At 45.2% G+C, this 19185-nt stretch overlaps 1 non-coding gene across 1 annotated transcript; it reads left to right on the forward strand.

Moving 5' to 3' along the window:
* Window positions 1-953: 953 nt before the first annotated feature.
* On the forward strand, window positions 954-1059 carry LOC123836165 (U6 spliceosomal RNA). The gene has a single exon (XR_006788869.1). It is a non-coding gene; the product is annotated as a U6 spliceosomal RNA (small nuclear RNA).
* Window positions 1060-19185: the final 18126 nt, after the last annotated feature.

A 19185-nucleotide genomic window follows, 5' to 3' on the forward strand; every position in this document is an offset into this window, starting at 1 on the left:
AAGTTTGATTAAAGATATTGTTTTTAGGTACAAATGGCCCTTTTTAAATACAAACCAACCATTTCGTAAGGGCCCAGACAAGAAGCAATCTGTTTCAACACTAGAGAAAAACTGTGTTGAACTGGGAGCAGAGCTCCACTACCTTCCTATCTTTATAAGGGAATTTCAAGGGTAGTTTTGGTTATCCTTTGCCTTAAGTGCTGACTTTAGTACCTACCCTCTGGGTGAGCTGGGGACCACTGAAATATAATGTGCCACTCTTCTAAGAATTGCAGTCATATGCAGAATCTATGCCTCTCAGAGATCCCCACGGTACCCACACAAAATTAAAAAGAGAGCAGCATATCCTTACTCTTCTTATGTAACTCTTCTTATATAACTTAAATGTGTTTTTATTGGTTGAGGCCATGCAAATCTAAAATGCCTACTAGACTGTGCCTTTACTGGTAAACAGAGATCTTTTCTTCTCTGGCCACTTTATCTTGCAAGATGCTCACCACCTTCCTTAATGGGGTCAACTGTTCTGGGTGAGTTCTCTTGCACTGACAACCCTTGGGCCTGGGGCTTGCATTAGTGAAACTCTGAGGTCAGTAGAGAATGTATGTGAGGGGGCATTCAAACAGATAACTAGAGATGCTAATTAAAAAAAAAAAAAAAGAAAAACAACTAGGTCCTGACCACACCCTCCACCACAACCCACCCTGCCTCCAGGACACCACCCCCCATTGACCCCACCCCACATGGGCCCCACCCTCTGCAAAAAAATAAAAATTAGGTCCTGTCCTAGATGAATTGAGATCAGATACCCTGAAGATGGGTCCAGGTGTTGTATTATTTAAAACTTCTACCGGTGATTATGATGAAAACGAGTTAGAGAGCCACTGATATCCATTATCCCAATAAACTCTCTTAGCCACACTGTTAACTAATTCGGACAAAGTATAATACACAGCGTGCTCGCTTTGGAGCATGTATACTAAAACTGTAACCATACAGAGAAGATTAGCATAGTCCCTGTGCACAGATCACATGCAAATTCGTGAAGCATTTCATATTTAAAAAAAAAAGTAAAATACACAGCAATAACAGGATGACAGAATCCAGTTCCTCAACTCCAGTCAAATATTTTCCCTGACTACGCAGTAAGTAGTTACCTCTCAATTCTAAATTATCAACTTTGCTGATGATAATCCAGGAGGATTCAGCAGAGCACTGGGGGCCCCATGCTATCATGGTTGCTGGGGGATGGGCAGTGCGCCCAGGCAGAGGCCACATTCTTAAAGAAAAGGCATTCCAGAATCCCCAGAATTTGTTTTGAAAGGCAGTATCATTCTGTTAGTTATCTACACCCAAAAACTTCAGAATTATCTTTGAGTTCTATTTTTCATGCAATATCTGTGTCTCTCCATTCTCGTTCTTTCTTTCTTCCACACATTTCTCCCTTTCCTTTCTCATTGCCACCACCCAAACCAAGGCCCATATCACCTCCTTTCTAAATTACTATAATTCATAATGAGCCTCACTGGCCCAGATTCCTCTCTCTTCAAATCATCTTGCGCACTCCAAATAAATCTCTCTAAATAAAGTTTCCACCATTTCACTGCCGTATTCCAAAATTGTCACTGGTTCCCATTGCCTAAAAGGCCCCAATCCCTTGCCCCTCCACAAATGAGCCAAAAAGCACCTTTCCGAATCCATGTCCACCTTTCCAGTCAAACCCCTCACCCGGCCGCTCGGGCGCACCGAGCCCATTTTCGGCAAGCGCTGTGCCTCCCGGACAGTCCTGTGAGCAGACCCCCGTTCTGCCCTCGGGGGCCGGGTACGTGTGCGGCGGTCGTCTACCCCAAGCTACCCCGCTGCGCCTTGGCCTCAGGTGAGTAACAGAACTGATTTCCTCAGGGCACTGTGAGGATTAATGAGCGAATGAGTAAAACGATACAAAGCGGACGCGTGGACATGGCAGATATTGTTACCACTTTGCTTAAACGCTTTCCCGGCTTGTAGCGGGCCCTGTTCGCATTGCTTCCAGGACCGGTTATTAGACTGTTGGCTCTCAGTCTCAAACCCGCCCCTCCGGGTTTGGCTAGGGGCCAAGGGCTGAGGCTGCAAACTGGTCCCGCTTTGCTGGTCCTCGGCAGCTCTTCCAGAAGGAGGCGCTACGGGGAGACGGCAGGCCTTTCCTCCCGTTGGACATTCCCGTGGGGGTCCTTCCAGCAACAGTTCTTCCTGCAGCAGCAGCTCGGCCTTTTGCAGGTTTTCCCCACACCCCCAAACCAGCCTCACTGGGGCTCTAAGAGGCACGAGCGCCATCTGGGCGGGACCCCTGTACCAGCTCTGGGACCTCTTCTCCAAGTTTCTCATGTCTAATCCAACCTTTTCTCTTTGTTCCTCTACCCCTGCGTGCCGGTCGGTGGCTGTTTCCGGCTCTTCCTGTCGCTGAAATATCTCAGAGTGTCCTCTATGTCCTCCAGAACCTGGTTACTGATTCTTCATATTAAACTGTCTCTGTTAACCTAACTGGTATGGCGTGCGTTTCCGAGCGGGCCCCCGGCTGATATTCTTCCCAACACTTCCCCCCTCCAAGTTGAATACACACCTCATTGCCAGAAGGCCTCCCCATGCCGTGAACTCTCACAGATCCCCAGACTCACCACGGAGGAGAGATGGGATGCCCTTGGAAATAAATTTCTGATGTGACTGTCTTGTCTTACCACAGAGAAGCTGAGGTCAAAAGTTAAAGGCAGGACCTGCACCTGGTTCTCTTGCCTGCTCTCGGGGACAAAGGGCCCACAAGTGCCATGCGCTTAGCCTTCAATCATTTGAGGCCCTGCAGCCTCTTCCGAATGACCGCCTTAGCATATCATCTAACTGAGACCCTTTAACTTAGCGTTAGGCATCTGGATAAAGGAGCCCTCCTGTGTGAGTCCCTGGGCTCCAGAAGTACTTAGCTCTGTATTACAGACGCTGTATGTATGCGTGGGCACGGAGGGAGGACTCCAAATAAAGTTCAGTGAATGAATTATTTAATTTACCCCAAACTTTGAGCACAAGTGATGTCTATAGCTCTCATGTGTTCTAGACTATCGCTAGCAATGATCACCGTCTGAATCCAACAAACATCGGAGAAGAGTGTTCTGGCCTTCACGGACGCTGGAAGGTCTGTAGTTTGCTCCCTCTATGCAACAGAATGGAAGCTCTAATGGGATTGGATGAGAAGGCACATCCTACTAGTTAGATAGGACGTTCACATAAATTCACAGCACAGTTTTATTAGGTGATGTTTCCTCACTGGTGGACTCTAATACTAAAAGTTATAAATAAGTCTTAGGACAAAGCATTTTAAAGCACAGTTTTCAAATTATTTCCATAAATTTGGCTGTAATAAAATAACCTTAAATTATGCATAGAGGATAGTCATTGCAATATGGGGAGTGACTGACCCAGTGAGATTTTTTCCAGCAACTTCTGGGGCAGCGCATGGCTGTGACAGCCTGCGAGGACTAGGGAGTGTGACCTGATCATTGCCATGGTCCATACCTTCTATCCATGCTTTCCCTGCCACGTCTCAACTTCTCTTCCAAAGAAGGTAGGCTCGGCCTTGGGGTCCATCTGTGGAGACAAGTGGTGACAACACACGGTGGATGAGTGATGACAAACAAGAGGGGTGGGAGGGTGCCGAGGAGGAGGCATGTCTCTCCCCAAAGCAAGGCAATTGAGGATCAATTAGTTTAAACAACTTTGGCCTGTGCTAATTTCTTTATACTGATTTGGAAAATATCACTGGAAATGAATTTGGGGCTCATGTTAGCCAGATAATTAATTTCTTTCTCTGTTTGTTTTTGCTTTTGAATTTTTGCCAACCTTAGGATTTAGGGATAAAGTGTCCAGAGGAGCAGAAAAGCATTCGGGGAAAGTATTTAGGGCCAATCTATATTAAACACACTGTGTGCTGCCTGCCAAAGAGCCTAGAGCAGTGCCTCCCAGACTTTGCTGTGTATTAGGGTTACCTGGGCAACTGGAAAAATAAAACCACATACCCTGATGCCTGGGGTGGGCTCCATACCAATACCATCGGGTAAATCAATAGTTTTGAAAGATTCCCTCCGGTGATTTCAATGCACAATGAAGATTGGAAACAACTGGTCTAGCGAAAAGAGACTGAGCTTTGGGGTAAAGCAGCCCCGGGCTCAGGTTCTGGTTCTTCCACTTAACAGCCATGTGACCTCAGGAAGAAATGAGGCACCTTTGAGCCCCAGTTTCTTCCTTGGCAAAGGGCGATACTGATACCACATCGAAGAGCTGTGGTAAATATTAAATGACAGGATAAGAACGAAGAACACATGTTATTCAATAAACAGTTGTTGTTAAAGAATTCACAGACAGAAACAAAACTAACTCGTAATTCAAGGCATAGTCAACTAAGTGTGAGACGTGACCCGCTAAGGGAAACGGGAGAAGCAACTACTGTCCAGGGAGGATCAAAGAAGGCTTCACAGAAAAAATGACCATTGACCTGAATTTTGACTTATGGGACCATTTGAGTTGGCAGAAAATGAAGAGAAATATCTTCCCGACAGGAGGAATAGCAAGTGGAGCCATGGGATAAAGAAAAGCAGGTTCGGGGAACTACGGGGAGGCCCACGTGGCAGGAGCGAGGGGCATGGAGTGTGTGGTGGGAAACGTGCCAGGAATACCATGGGGGGCTTCGACTGCCCTTCCAAGGAGTCTGAGCCTTTCCCTGTACACAGTGAGGAATCAGTGCTGTCTCTGAGGCGGAAATAGGATGATTAAATCGCTGTTTTTAAGGTTGGAAAGAGAAGAGTTTGGAGGGAGGTGAACCAGGAAGATGGTAATGGCAGTTGAGCAGGGAGAGGGAGGGAGGCCCTGAATCCAGAACGGTCACAAACTGCATGGCCACCTGGCAGCATGAGCTACTGGTGAACTGTGAGAAGTCACCCGCCAAGGTTTCTATGTATGTGGCTGGCTGTTGGTGGCATGTACACAAGATCGGTGATTTGTAGGGTAAAGAATCTGAGCTCAGTGGGAGACATGCCAAGTTTGAAGTGAGATGTCCCATTGGCAGTTGGAAATGTAGGTCAGGAGCTCAGAAGAGATGGGGTGGAGTCAAAGTGGGTGGGGAAAGTGACCGGCATGTGGGTGAAGCTGTGGGAGAGAATGACATGGTGCTGGGAGGGAAGCAAAGCAAGAAGGCCTTCCGGGACCAAGATGAGAACTTTGGGAGAGGCCCACATTTAAAGAATGACAAAGGAAAACTTGGGTCAGAGAGCTTCAAGGAGAATCTGGAGAAAGAGTGTCATGAAGGCCAAAAGAGGAGACTTCCCAGAGTTTTGTGGTCAAGTTGGAATTAGGAAATCGGACAGTCATTGTTTTCCTTTGAAAAAGGAGGTTCTGTCAGGACAGAATTTGGAGGGTTGAAGAAGGAATGTGTGACAGTGTTGAGTAGAAACTCTAAAGAAGGGGGTGAGAAGATAGTGAATGGTAGCTTCAGGGAGAAGCGAGATTGAAGAAGGGTTGGTTTCTATAGACATATTTCACCATTCATTTAAATCAGTGAGAAGGGGACCTGACACTGAGACGGTAGAGAAAGAGGAAAAATGGATGTGGTCATATCCTGGAGGAGACTGGAGCATGGTGAGTAAGAGGGCAGGGAGAAGGAGGACTGGGACCAAGAGGAAGACAATAGAGACCGGGAGTTAACAAAGAATTAATAAAATATTTTTAAATGGCATTTAGGACATAGCTGAAATGAGAAAGGGAGAGGGCAGGAGAGGGGAAATGGAGAGAATGGCACGCCTGAGTGGTAAGGGGCTGACCATCAGGAGCAGGGGTTGGGGATAAGCAAGATGGACCAGGTGGGCGCAGAGGAGATCTGCCAGGACAAGTGATGCTCCAGCTTCCTGGCAGTGCTGCAGAGACCAGGAATCAGATCCTGGCTGAGCGGGCAGGAAACAGAAGGGAGCTGGGAGCCTAGGAGATTCGGGAAGAGTAAAGACACAGGCTCTGATGAAACCCAAGAGAAGGCTCTTGGGAGAAACTAAAGGAAAATAATGGAGCCCAGGAGATTGTCTTCATTAAAGGAGAATGGAGACACCCAGGTTTTGGAAGTGAGGCAGGTATAAGGGGATGAGTCTATGGTGTGGCTTTGGCAGCGGAGTTCAAAAATCAAAACATAATGAAATTATGACTGGGAAAGTATTTCCTAAGCTATAAGATAGGTACCATTTTTTAATATGTTGTTTCCATTATTTGGGGAATGGATAGGGTATAGAATATAGGGATAACCTAGTGCATGAATCGTCCATGTGGATGCTGAGGTTGCCCAGGATAATGGCAAGGGAAGAAAGAAGGAGAACAGAACTTTTGACATTTATTAGGGAACCTAGAAAAGTGTCTGGATATGAGTGGATGACAGGGAAGACGATAGTACATCCTCATACTGGACATGGACCTAAAAAGACAGTTTGTTTTAAAAAGTGTTGCAGAAACATCTGGGAAGCAGCACTGTGGGGTGAGAGGGACACTGACCCCTCTCCTAAGGCATGGGAGAACAGGCTCCACTGGAGAGAAATTGAAGGCAATGCAGCCATCAAGAACATTCAAGAAAGGCTCTTTTGATGGCAACAAACAGAAATCCACTCGAAATAACACCAAAAATGGGCAGCTTATTCTAAGAACATAGAGATCTGACAGAACCCCTGAACAGGAAGCTACGTGCAGCTAGTCTTTGAATGAACTGATATTTATTTCCAGAAAGATGCTGGAGACCAAGGAAGCTTCCTCTCTACTTTTCATTCGAGTGATGGCCTCTCTTATTCTCTCTGTAATTCAGCTTCCTCTTCCTCTTTCTTAGTCTTTTTCCTCACTTGTTAAAATTGCACATGGCCCCACATGACTGCTAGCTCCATCTCTTCGTCACAACCTCACAACCCCACAGCCTGTCTCTCCCTCTCACCCCTAGTTCAGTGAAAGAAAGAAACTGAGCCTTCTCCCCAGGCATGTCAAGGGTCTCTTGCTGGCCTCTGGATTAGTTGCCCAGAGGTCATGTGACTCCCCTCCTGGGTAGCTACCTAGGGTCCAAGTCCACTTAGGAGGTGTAGGAGTAAAGGACAGAAATGTTGGTCATGTGTAGCTCAAGACTTCACTAAACCCAGGGATGGAGGGAGTGTGGAAAGTCACGCTTAAAAAGTCCACAGCAGGGCGCCTGGGTGGCTCAGTTGGTTAAGCGACTGCCTTCGGCTCAGGTCATGATCCTGGAGTCCCGGGATCGAGTCCCGCATCGGGCTCCCTGCTCGGCAGGGAGTCTGCTTCTCCCTCTCCCACTCCCCGTTTGTGTTCCCTCTCTCGCTGTGTCTTTCTCTGTCAAATAAAGAAATAAAATCTTAAAAAAAAAAAAAAAAGTCCACAGCAAAAAGGGTGTAGAGGAAGGTTGGCAGAAGACAGAGAGCCCAAGGAAGGGGATGAAAGTATCTGAATGGTTACATCTTGGTTGTCATGGCAGACCAAGGAGGCAGGAGCTGGGACACAGACCGGAAGGCCAGTGTGCAGTGCGTGGGAGCGCGGCGTGGGAGGCCAGCCCGGATCAGCCCCTCACAAGCGTGAGGGAACCAGCGGCCCCGCCCCGTGGGCTAGTCGGGCTGAAAGTCCTCAGGCTGAGCAGGACCTAGGAGGGCTGGATTAGTCAGGCCTTTCACATTTTCCTTCTTAGGGAGAAAGGATGAGGTAGGAGACGTGGTAACAACCCTCAAAATACAAAGAGTTTAGGAAATCAATCCCAGGCAAAGCTGAACTAAGGCAGAACAGGAAGGCAGTTGTCCTCACAGTGTAAAAGGGGAAGGCAGCCATTGGGGCTGGGGAATGACTCACACACATTCGGATGTTTAAGCTCCCTGAGGTCATGTATCCAGAAGTGCTCACCGAGCCAGGTTTCTCCAACCATGGCTAGCGGGTTGTCCAGCATGCCTGCCAACAGCAGGCCAGCCTTTCTCAGGACACGGGCTGCCGTCGTGTGGCTGCTGGCTGCCCAGAGTTAGGGCTTCCAGATGTCAACAGAGAAACAGCGTGGGCCCTGTGGAGCAAGAAGAGCAAGGGAGGGAGCCACGCGGGTGGGAAAGCCATGGCCATGTGGAAGGAATGAGGAGGGAAGCAGCTGAGAGAAACTGTCACAACAACAGTCTGGAAAACGCACACCAGCAAAGATGCTTGTTCTCAAAACTCGTTCCATTTTCCACTAAAAGGAACCCAGAACTCCTTTTAGGGGCAGAGAAAGTACAAAACAAGCTTAGAATGTCTTGTGCCAGAAAGCAAGGAAGTGACCAAAGAATGATGGGGACATGTCAAAAAGACACAGCCAGACCGCATGGGCTCCTTCTAGCCAAATGTGGCGCCATTTGGACATACAAATAGTGATCCTCACAGATTATAACCTATTGATAAAATGGGAATTCACCAGTCCTTTAGATACAAATAAACCCACCAATAAATTGAAAGTTAGTGAAGAATAGGATATTTATATAGTGTCAAAGTCCTCCCCACAAAATACTTACTAATGACAGGGGGTAGGTAGGGAGGGAGAAGAGGCACCTGGCAGATAGACCTTCATCAAGTGATGGACATCTTCACCGCCAGCAATTGTACAAATGGAAAACATGTGTTCCTAATGCACTGACAAGAACACAGCCTTACTTTGGAGTGGTCCCGAGAAACCCACTCATGAGGAAATATCAGAAAAGCCCGAACTGAAGGACATTCTACCAAGTAACTGGCCCTCAATCTTCAAAAGTGTTAAGGATTTGAAACTCAAAGAAATTCTGAGGATCTGTTTCAGACTGAAGAAAACTAAAGGGATAACTAAATGTGGGTATGATTCTGAAGTAGAGCCTTTAGCTATAAAAAAAAAGAGTATTAGGATAATTGGAGGAACTTGAATGGATCGTTGATGTGGAGAGTGATGTACTGGGTCAATGTCAGTTTTCTGGTTTTGATAGTCACGCTGCGGTTAAGCAGAGGAAGGTTCTTGTTTGTAGGAAATGCACACTGAAGTATTTGAGGGTGGGGGGGCATCATGTCAGCAACTAAGTTTCAAAAAAGGGCTTTTGGACTACACTTCCAACTTCTCTATAAACTTTTGTTTCAAATGCTTAAACAAATCAGTCTCAGTGGTTTTTTAAAAAGGAGCTTTGCTTTAGGGTATGCAATGGGTTGGATGGGGGCCCCCAAAGAAGTATATCCACATCCCAGAACCTGTAGGCCTGATCTTATTTAGAAAAAGAGTCTTTGCAGATGCAGTTAAGGATCTCGAATGAGAGCATCCTGGACTATCCGAGTGGGCCTTAATGCAATGACAAGCGTCCTTACAAAGGACACACAGAGGCGAGACCATGTGAAGATGGAGGCACAGATTGGAGCGGTGCAGCCACAAGCCAAGGTACCCCCGGAGCTACTTTTCCCACAAATGGGAAAAGCACACAAGGATTCTCCCCTAGAACCTCCAGGGGAACACAGCCCCGCTGACACCTTGATTTCAGACTTCTGGCCTCCAGAACCAGAGAAAATACATTTCTATTGTTTTAAGCCACCCAGTTGGTGGTAATTTGTTACCAGCCCTAGGAAACGAATACAGAACACTTTTCTCCTTTTATTTTGTTGGAAATAGAAAACTAGGAAAGACTGAAAGCAAGATGTGTTTTGGATGTCTTTACCTATTTAGACTACAAAAGCCAGATGGACATTCACCCTCTCCATGGGGAATGCTGTGCTCCTGAGAAAAATGACTTTCCAGGTCATAACACCATCAAATACTGCATCTGACCTTCACCATGGACACATTGGGTGCCAAAGTTCTAGCTTGTTGGGATTCTTCCAAAGGCAGTGGTTCTCAACCCAGAGCGGTTTTGGCCCTCAAGGGACATGTGACAATTTCTGAACACATTTTTGGTTGTCCTAATTGTGGGATGGGGGTTGCTACTGGCATCTGGTGGATAGAGGCTGAGGATGTGGCTAAATATTTTATAAAGCACAGGACAGTCCCTCACCACAAAGAATTATCTGGCCCACAATGTCAATAGTGATAAGGTTAAGAACCCCCCTTCAATGGGAACAACTTCCTTTTTTGTTCTACAAAGAATACTCACACTCTCTGTCAGGGTAAGAACAGGAGTTGGAAGGAGGAGGCATTCCACAAATCCTTCTGGACTGTTTTTTTCATTGTGGTAAGAAAAGATAACATGAAATCTACTCTCTTGACAAATTTTTTGGTGTACAGTACGGGACTGCTAACTATAAGCACTATGTTGTAGAGCATATCTCTAGAATGTATTCATCTTGCATAACCGAAACTTTATACCCTTTAAAAACAGCAACTCCCCATTTCCCCCTTTCCCTATCCCCTGACAACTACCATTCTACTATCTGCTTCTGAGTTGGACTCCTTTAGCTACCTCAGATAATGGAATCATACTCTGACCAGCTTACTTCACTTAGCATAATGTCCCCAAGGTTCATCCATATTGTCACATAAGCCAAGATTTCTTTCCTATTTAAAGCTGAATATAATCTCATTGTATATATAGACCACATTTTCTTTATCCATTCATCCGCTGGTAGACATTTAAGTTGTTTCCACCTCTAGGCCATTGTGAAAATGCTACAATGGACCTGAAAGTGCAGACATCTCTTCGAGATCCTAATTTTAATTATTTTGAATAAATACCCAGAAGTGGACTTGCTGGGTCATATAGTAGTTCTATTTTTAATTTTTTCAGGAGCCTCCATACTGTTTTCCATAGCAGCTGCACCATTTTACATTCCCATTAACAATGTACAAGGTTCTGATTTCTCTCCATCCTTACCAACAGTTTTTATCTTTGGGTTTTTTTTTATAATAACCATCCTAAAAGAGAGAATATTTCTGTGGGGTTTTTATTTTGTTTTGCATTTTGTCTCGTTAATTTTGAATTGCATTTCCCTGATGATTAGTGATATTGAACATTTTCTCATATGCCTGTTGGCCATCTGTATGTCTTCTTTAGAGAAACGTCTATTCAAATCTTTTGCTCATTTTTAAATCAAATTGTTTGTTCTTTTGCTATTGACTTTACTTTATATACTTTGGGTTCTTTATATACTTTGGATATTAACCCCTTATCTGTCACATGGTGTGCAAGTATTTTCTCTCATTCTGTAGGTTGTCTGCTCACTTTGTTGATGGTTTCCTTTGCAGACCAGAAACTTTTCAGTTTGGTATCATCCCACTTGTCTATTTTTGCAGCTGTTGCTTATGGTTTTGGTGTCCTTTTCAAGAAGTCATTGCTAAGACCGATATCACGAAGCTTTCCCTCCATGTTTCCTTCTAGGAGTTTTGCAGTTTCAAGTCCTACTTTTAAGTCTTTGATACATCTTGGGTTAGTTATTGTATATGGCAATAAGACAAGGGTCCAATTTTATTCATTTGTATGTACATATCCAGTTTTCTTAACACTATTCATCGAAGAGACTGTCCTTTTTCCATTGTGTATTCTTCGCATCCTGTAGAATTTCAGTTGACTATGTATGCATGGGTTGATTTCTGGGCTCTTTATCCAGTTTAATTGGTCTATATGTCTTTATGCTGGGACCATACTATTTTTTTTTAAAGATTTTATTTATTTGAGAGAGAGAGAGAGAGAGAGAGTGCGCACAAGTGTAGGGGAGGGGCAGAGGGAGAGGAAGAAGCAAATGTCCTGTTGAGCAGGGAGCCTGATGCAGGACTCAATCCCAGGGCCCTGAGATCATGACCCAAGCCAAATGCAAATGCTTAGCCACCGACTGAGCCATGCAGGTGCCCCAGGACCATACTGTTTTAATTACTGTGGCTTTGTAATATATTTTGATACCAGGAAGTATGATGCTTCCAGCTTTATTCTTCTTTCTCAAGATTGTATTTGGTATTTGGGTTCTTTGTTGTTCCATATGAATTTTAGGATTGTTTTTTCTATTTCTGTAAAAAAATACCATTGGTATTTTGATAGGGATTGCACTAAATCCGTCAGTCATTTTGGGTAGTGTGAACATTTTAACAATATTAAATCTTCCAATTTACGAACATGGTATGTCTTTCCATTTATTTGTGTCTTCTCTGATTTTTTTCATCAATGTTTTATATTTTGAAATCACAAGTCTTTAATCTCCTTGGTTAAGTTTATTCTTAAATATTTTATTATTTTTGGTAAATGGGATTATTTTCTTAATTTCTTTTTTGATAGTTCATTGTTAGCCTTCCAGACTATTTATATGTCCTCTGGTTCCTGAAGTCTGTGGTTTACAGTAGGATATGGGCTATGGATGAGATGTGGGGAACAAGCAGAGGATCTGGGGTTTCTCAGGAGTCCCAGCCTCATACCTGTAGGCTGGTCTTGAACTTGAGCTCTCACATATGGAGAGAATTTTCAGGTGACTACTGTGAGTTGGCTCTGAACACAACCAAAGAAAAATTTCAATTCTGATTACCACACTACATTGTACAAAGAGTGCCAGAGCCCAAGCCATGAACTCTGAGAGCTTAAGTTCTCACATGATACAGCTTGGGAGAAAAACACTTCTAGGACTCTAGCCACCTCTCTCTACCCCGCTCCTTCCTCCTGCCTTCTGCTCAGCATTTACTGACCACAACCAATGCTAACAATATGCTAAATATTGGGAACACAAAAATAAATAAGTTAATAATTTGATAGGATAGAAAAATTACAATATGAAGTTCTGAGTGCTGTCATGATGCTATTAACAGAGGGAGAGTTTTTTAAAAAGCTTCCTATACATGACAGGGAAAATCAAATCAGGATTCAGCCATGTCACAGGAGAGACATAAAATTGAAACAAATATCTCAAAGCTTGGCCCAATCCTTTCTGTAGCAGAAAACTGGCTGTGGGATATGTAGAGCTCCTAATTTTTTGAAAGTCCAATGTGCTTTTCAAGTGTCTGCTGAGACCTTTCTAAACTAAAAGAATCTAGAGATATTTTTTAAGGGAAATACACATTTGAGTCCTGAAAATCTATGTGTATAAAACATTTCTTGCTGAAATTTAAATGTAACTTGTGAGAGTCTTGCTGTGGATGCTATCGGGCCCCTTGAGTTTCCAGCTGTCAGTAGATATAACTGCAGTGGAACAAGACAGAGAAATTAGGGCCTGGGGCAGCTGTCATGACTCACATTCTCTGTTCTTATATGGATCATGTAGAAAAACCAGGTGGATTACCTGAAAGATCCTTTTAAGACATGTCTTTGGCTATGGTGACCAGCCATTGTTGGACAATCTCATTTGACACTAAAGTAGATGATTAAAATACCTACTTGCCAGGTGCCTGGGTGGCTCAGTCAGTTAAGTGCCTATTGTTTTTTCTTCAGCTCAGGTCATGATCCCGGAGTCTGGGGATCAAGTCCCACATCAGTCTCCCTGCTCAGTGGGAAGTCTGATTCTCCCTCTGCCTCTGCTCCCTCCCCCGATTGTGCTCTCTCTCTCTCTCTTGCTTGCTCATTCTCTCTCAAATAAATGAATAAAATCTTTAAAATAAAATAAAATAAAATAAAAATACCTACTTGCTTATAGTTTGGCTATTTTTAGATTCTAACATTTTCCAGAATCTAAGACCCTGTGCAAATATGGGCAAAGATGCCCCAAGGACCTGAGCACAAAGGAAAGGGCTCTTTGCAGCCCTGCATATGAAATTGCAATCACAGTGCCATTCGAATAGCCGATACCCTTTCTGGTGACAGCTGTAGGCTCATCAGAGCTGAGCGACTGCTAGACTAATTGAAGTGCCCTGCAGGTTCTCTTTGCCCTTAAGAACCTTTCTGATAAATAGCCCTTGACCAGCTCCTTTTATGGCTAGAGGCAGCCCCAAGAGATTGAGATGTATTTTGGACACAATCTGATCCTTATTTCTCAAGGGTCTCAGGCCCTCATCTTTGCAGCTGAGGGAGACGGCAGTGGGCTCCAGAGGCTCTCGTGCCCTGGCCCCATGGCAGTCACTTTCCCTCTGAAGATTCCCCCTTATCTCAAAGAGGAGAGGTGCCTGGCGCTCGTCACACTGTGCTGGGCAGTGACTAAGATAGTTGAAAGAAGGCATGTGGGGAAATCAGAACTGGCAAAGTTGTGTAGGAGAAAAGTGGCTCTTGACTTGTTCACCTTTTGAGAGCCTTCGGGGCCCACTGAGAACAATTTCATAAGCCTGGTATGATATCCTAGCTGTCCAATTTTGTTGGTTTCCCACCTAGAAAAGCCACACCAGGGGAGAGAGTTACAGGTGTTACTTGGCATCAGGTGCAGGTAAGAACCCCAACCCAGGGACTGCATGTGAGGACATTTTCCCCAGAGGACTGTGGCCCTTGCCACAGGCCACAAGCATGGGCATATTGAATTTTTGTTTGTTGATGGAATTCAATGCACAATATATATTGAATGAATGAATGAAGCAAAGAAAGAAGACAGTGGCTCATTAGAGCTTTGTGCTTGGGTCCCAAAGCAAACAGAAACAAAAATATGTTGTCCTTGTGAATTTTACTGAAGCGACTAAAAAGACTATATCCTGTGAAATCTCTAAAACTGCCTATTAATGACGCTATGACAGATGCTTAAGAGCAGGCTAGCCATAGAAGACAAAAACCTGAAAACTGATAAAGAACTTATCAAACTCAACACCCAAAGAACAAATAATCCAATCAAGAAATGGGCAGAAGACATGAACAGACATTTCTGCAAAGAAGACTTCCAAATGACCAACAGACACATGAAAAAGTGCTCAATATCACTCAGCATCAGGGAAATACAAATCAAAACCTCAATGAGATACCACTTCACACCAGTCAGAATGGCTAAAATTAACATGTCAGGAAACAATAGATGTTGGCGAGGATGCGGAGAAAGGGGAACCCTCCTACACTGTTGGTGGGAATGCAAGCTGGTGCAGCTGCTCTGGAAAACAGTATGGAGGTTCCTCAAAAAGTTAAAAATAGAGCTACCCTATGACCTAGCAATTGCACTACTGGGTATTTACCCCAAAGATACAAATGTAGGGATCCGAAGGGGTACATGCACCCCAATGTTTATAGCAGCAATGTCCACAATAGCCAAACTATGGAAAGAGCCCAGATGTCCATCAACAGATGAATGGATAAAGAAGATGTGGTGTATATACACAATGGAATATTATGCAGCCATTAAAAAAATGAAATCTTGCCATTTGCAATGACGTGGATAGAACTAGAGGGTATTATGCTAAGTGAAATGAGTCAGTCAGAGAAAGACAATTATCATATGATCTCACTGATATGAGGAATTTGAGAAACAAGACAGAGGACCATAGGGGAAGGGAGGGAAAAATGAAACAAGACAAAACCAGGGAGGGAGACAAACCATAAGAGACTCTTAATCTCAGGAAACAAACTGAGGGTTGCTGGAGTGGTGGGGGGTGGGAGGGATGGGGTGGCTGGGTGATGGACATTGGGGATGGTATGTACTATGGTGAGTGCTGTGAATTGTGTAAGACTGATGAATCACAGACCTGTAACTCTGAAAGAAATAATACATTATATGTTAATAAAAAAAAAACCCCGAAGACTCAAGAGGATTAAAAACTCATTCTGATATTCTTGTTGCATATAGCCAAAGACATGTCTTGTTGTGGTTTTTTGTCAACAGTCTTGATGCATTCTGGCACCCCCATCTCCTACCTCCTGTAATTAGTGTGGCGACGCATGTTCCAAACCATTTCTGACCTCCCCAGTAGGAACCAAGCGCTCTGTCCCAAATAGCAGCCACTTTCAAACCTCCTTTCTAGAAAACTCTAGAGAAAAGTACTTTTCACCTTCTCCAGGTAGACTTTTCTTATTGGAGGGCACATCTTCCTTGAAGAGTATAATATAGAGAGGGAAAAAAATTTCCAGGAGAAAGAAGGAGCCAAAAATGAACAGACAACTCTCTCAGGCTCTACCCCTGGCAGCCCATATTTAACATGGAACTGTAACTGCGGAGTGAGAGCTATTCAGAAATGTATCCCTGGGAGTGCAGCGAGCTATAATATATGAACTGACTTTGGAGTAACATGTAATATGCTTAACATAACACTGCAACCAGGGGATCCATTTTTTAAGAATAAAACAACGAGGGAGAATAAATATCATTAATACAGAATGAGTGACGTGGGAGTTCCCAGTGAACAGGGGATTTTCTCACTCTGACATCAGATTCTAATTGCAGAGGGACCAGCTTGGTTGTCACTAACCAGCTAAAAAAAAAAAAAAAAGTAAAATATAATTTGTTAGATATAAGGCCCACAGGCCTTAGGGTTGATGAAAAAGCCCACTTGGTGGGGCTCCCAGGAGAGTGATAGTTACTGACTGGTCACCGTGGCCGAAAAACCAGCTCAAACAGGCTCTCTCAGGTACCATCACTGGGTTTTTCTTGGATGACTGGAGAGAAAATACAACACTTGAATTATGACCACTGCCTTCACTTCTCTACTTTGTTCAGCTGTGTTGGCATCCATGGATGGTTAAAGGACCCCAGGACCCTTCTGGGGGGTGGCGGGCATGACTAAGCGCCGTGGCCAGCACCAAGGGGGACTGAAGAGAGGGTGCAGAGCACATGCCCCCCAGGTAGGGAGCCTGGCAGCACTTCATAGTTGCAGGGTGCCTGGGTTCCTCTGCACATCCTGTCTGGCAGGCCCCTGCCTGGTAAGGAAGGATGGAAACACTCTGAAGGACCATGTGCCTTGTTCATGGGATCCTCCTTCTAATTTGATACTGGTCTTGTCCATTGTTTTCCAAAGTAAATGTTGCAGGACATTCACAAGTATTCTTTACAAAGGGGGAGGAGGAGCACTGGGTTAAGCCGGCTTCATTATGATGGGAGGTCTCAGGACTTTGGACATTGGGAATTTCCACGAGAAAGGTCAAGGCGGCAAGGTATTCCAAAACAGCGTTTGGCTGGACTAAGATTTCTCAGAACCCATCGTGGGGCACACCGGTCTGTATTTATGACAGGGTTCTTCTTCCCGTTTCAAGTCCACACACGGCGTCCTTGTGTTTATGGGGCTATCATCTAATCAGGAATCTTAGTCCCCTGTCGACCACCATAACACATATGGCTGCAAAGTAAGAAAAATGTGGAGTCTGCCTTGTCTTCTGAGATCCACTCGGGCTCTTTCCGGCGTGTTTGAGAGGCGGTGGCCCCGAGGGCACCTTCCCGAGGCCAGAAGGGCCGCTGACGGGCGGTGTGCGTCCAGCTCCGGGAGCCAGGTTGGGCAGGGGGCAGTGGCCATGAGAGCCGGTGGCCCGGGGATCAGCTGCACTGAGGCCACCACCCAGCGGGGGGGCGTTCAACCCCAGCTCCTGGACTCGGTAGCTGCTGTCATGGGGGCGATGCAGCACCTCCCCCACGGAGTGGTCGGGACAACTGAAAGAGGTCGTGCAGGTCAAGTACCTGGCATGGCATCTGGTACACAAGAAATATAAATAATGGTCATTTGGGGAACATGGGATAAGAAGAAATAATGTGTCCCAAATGAAGTGGTAATTTGGTAAAGGTTTCACAGAAGTTCCTTATCAAGCTGGTGTTCCAAGAACAGAATACATATATTTTATTTCATTTTAATAATTTTTTTCTCTGGACTTCAAGAAAATGACACTCTCTTCTGGTTTAGCATCATCTTCTGTCTTTCCTCCCTTCCTACCAACCTTTGTCAGCCTCTACGTTCTAGAGCAGAGACTACGGAACATCCAGTTCTAGATAACGAGAATGTGAAGATGAATGCCATAATCCGGAACTCTGATTCCTCGTGGTCCAGTGGGCAGGACAGACAAGTACAATGTACAGAACAAATACACCAGTGGGGAAAAAGCTGCAATTTGAGGTGCAACTGGGAGAATGTGATGATACCCCCAGCACACAGTAGGTCCTCAGTAAATGTCCGTTGCCTAAAAGAACAAGTGAACAAATGGATATAATTTATACTGGAGGTGAAGGAGGTCATCTTTGATTTGAGGGGCAGAATATCTTTGAGATGTTAACTCCTATTTTCTCCCTGCAATCTCCCTTTTTGTTATTTCAAGAAGTCCAGATTTTGTAGTTCTTTGCCCCAGCAAACTACCGGAGAAGCTGCCTGAAAGAGCCAGTGTTTGGAGGGGCCTGCTCCCTCCTTCAGAGACTGTCCTGGGTGTCCCGGGGTGGGGGAGAAGCTGAGAGGCATAAAGGGGTGGCCTGTGGGGCCCACGAGCAGCAGGGGCGGCAGGGAGACGCATGCGGGAGGCCGGGCACGGGCTGGGGCCTCAGGTCCTGTGGCTGCTCCTGTGTGCCACCAGACTTCAGGGACGCTGAGGGCTTGGAAAATGATACTGTCAGAGGCCCCAGGACATAGGACTTTGAAATGAAGTTTTCGTGATCTGGGGGCTCAGAGCAGGAAGCAAGTGGTTAAAAGAGTTTGGTGGGGGGTTTTTTTTCCCCTTAATTATACTCATTCCAGGGGCACCTGGGTGGCTCAGTCGTTAAGCATCTGCCTTCGGTTCAGGTCAATCCCATGGTCCTCAGATGGAGCCCCGCATCAGGCTCCCTGCTCCGCGGGAAGCCTGCTTCTCCCTCTCCCACTCCCCCTGCTTATGTTCTCTCTCTCTCGCTGTCTCTCTGTCAAATAAATAAAATCTTTAAAAAAAAAATTATACTCATTCCATGCCCTCTCAAATTGTAACCTCTGCCCCCTTCCCTGGAAAAACACACACCAACTTGAGGTTTGCTTGCCTTTTGATGAGGGTCAGTTGAGGTTTTCAGTTCCAAAGGTTTTCTTCCTAAGGTTGGTCACACACAAGCTTCTAGGCTGAGGACCCAAGGGAGGATGACATTGACTTGGGCTGGACATAACAGGAGACAAGCTGGAAAAGGAGGGGAAGAGAACCTGCTTCCTTTCTACCCTCTCTGCACCTGCCAGAGAATTATAGACAGTACCCTGGAGGAGACACAGACACTACCTGAAGGTCATCTGTCCCCCAAGCTCCTGCAGCTCTCCAGAGCATTCCGGATAGGGAGCCACCACCTCTGCCGGACATTTCCATTGCAGCCAATTCCTGTCTGTTCAGCCTAACCGTCTTTGATCCTCAAAAGCCAGAACAGCGTGACTAGTTCCTTCAAGTCCCCTTCCCT

This window comes from Mirounga angustirostris, unplaced genomic scaffold, assembly GCF_029215605.1.
Source record: "Mirounga angustirostris isolate CCGP_5_RB_7025 unplaced genomic scaffold, mMirAng1.0.hap1 SCAF_12, whole genome shotgun sequence".
In the NCBI taxonomy this organism is placed as follows: Eukaryota; Metazoa; Chordata; class Mammalia; order Carnivora; family Phocidae; genus Mirounga; species Mirounga angustirostris.